Genomic DNA, 1,764 nt, shown 5'->3' on the forward strand with positions numbered 1-1,764 from the left:
AGGCTTGCCTCCTGGGCACAGAGCAGGGTGAAGAAGTCTAGAAAGTGGATTTGAAGGGGACAATGGTGGATATCCGGGACCCTTAGGAACATGCTTATCTCTCCTCTGACCCAATAGGTCTTATGTCACAGCTTTTAAATCTGAGGTCAATCATTCAACTCTACTTCCAAAATATTTTCTATATTTGGTACCTCAGTACAGAGTTCTTCTCTAAGAGTTCCACGTGGCCGCTACAATCCATCTCACAGTTAACTCATTAATGACTTAGGGTTCCCTTTTTATTTGGCTGCTAGGAAGCTAGGGATAAATTTGTAGTTCACTTTTATCAAGGATATGCATTTTGTGATATATATTTTTTGGCCTCTTTTCTGCTCCATTTTATTTTCTTTCCATTTATTTTCTTTCTTCTTTTACTACATTTTAAAATGTATATGCACATTACTCATATTGGGGCATGAGTATCTCTAGGTCAGGGTTTCTCAATATCAGCCCTATTGACATTTTGGACCAGATAATTCTTTGTTGGAATGGGGAATGAGGCGTCCTTGTTCACACAGTATTTTATCCACTGGTACTGTCCTGTGCATTGTATAGAATGTTTAGTGGCATCCCTGATCTTTATCCACTAGATGCCAGAAGCAACCTCCCAATACCAGCCCCCAATCCTGGCAGCCAAAAACGTCTCCAGACCTTGCCAAATGCATCCTAAGGGACAAAATTGCTCTCAGCTGAGAACACTGCTCTAGGTGAACGAATAGGTATATGCTAGGGGTTAACTTAAACTATGCTTAAGATATGGCACTGCTACTTGGTGAGTCAATTTTACTAAAAAATAAAATTATTTGGAGAGTAATTTTATTAAAACAGATATGCTATGGAAGAGAATTTGAACCTTGCATGAATTTTAAGGATAAAAGATCAAGAGCTCCAGGTTACAATCCTTGGTGTAAATATCAAACAAATACATGTGATAAAGCCATCAGGCTAGATTTTTCTCTCCTGTGGAAATGTGTGGCTCTGCTGAGGACTGTGCTATGTTCTCTTAGCTCTAAGCACAAATGTCACTGATTCCACAAGCAGGTGCTCACATCAAACTTTCTTTCTTTTTCTTCCAAATTCTACTCAATTTATTGATTTAAAAAAAAATTACATTAAAAAAATATGAGGTCCCCATTCACCCCCACCACCCCCACCCCACCACTCACCCCCAGTAACACTCTCCCCCATCATCATGACACATCCATTGCATCTGGTGAGTACATCTCTGGGCATCGCTGCACCCCATGGCCTGTGGTCCACACCATAGCCCACACTCTCCCACATTCCATCCAGTGGGCCATGGGAGGACATACAATGTCCAGCAATTGTCCCTGCAGCACCACCCTGGACAACTCCAAGTCCCAAAAATGCCTCGACATCTCATCTCTTCCTCCCATTCCCCACACCCAGCAGCCACCATGGCCACATTTTCTCAATTATTAACCACAATAGTTCATGAATAGAATATCAAGTCCACTCTAATTCTTACTGTATTTCTCCTTCCTGTGGACCTTGGCTTGGTTGTGTCCATCCCACATCTATGTCAAGAGGGGGCTTAGATTCCACATGGATACTGGATGCAATCCTCCTGCTTTCAGTTGTTGGCACTCTACGCTCCATGGTGTGGTGGTTGACATTCTTCAACTCCATGTTAGCTGAGTGGGATAAGTCCAATAAATCAGAGCATAGGAGCTGAAGTCTGTTGAGGCTCAGGGCCTGGCTATC

This window comes from Dasypus novemcinctus, chromosome 4, assembly GCF_030445035.2.
Source record: "Dasypus novemcinctus isolate mDasNov1 chromosome 4, mDasNov1.1.hap2, whole genome shotgun sequence".
Taxonomy (NCBI): domain Eukaryota; kingdom Metazoa; phylum Chordata; class Mammalia; order Cingulata; family Dasypodidae; genus Dasypus; species Dasypus novemcinctus.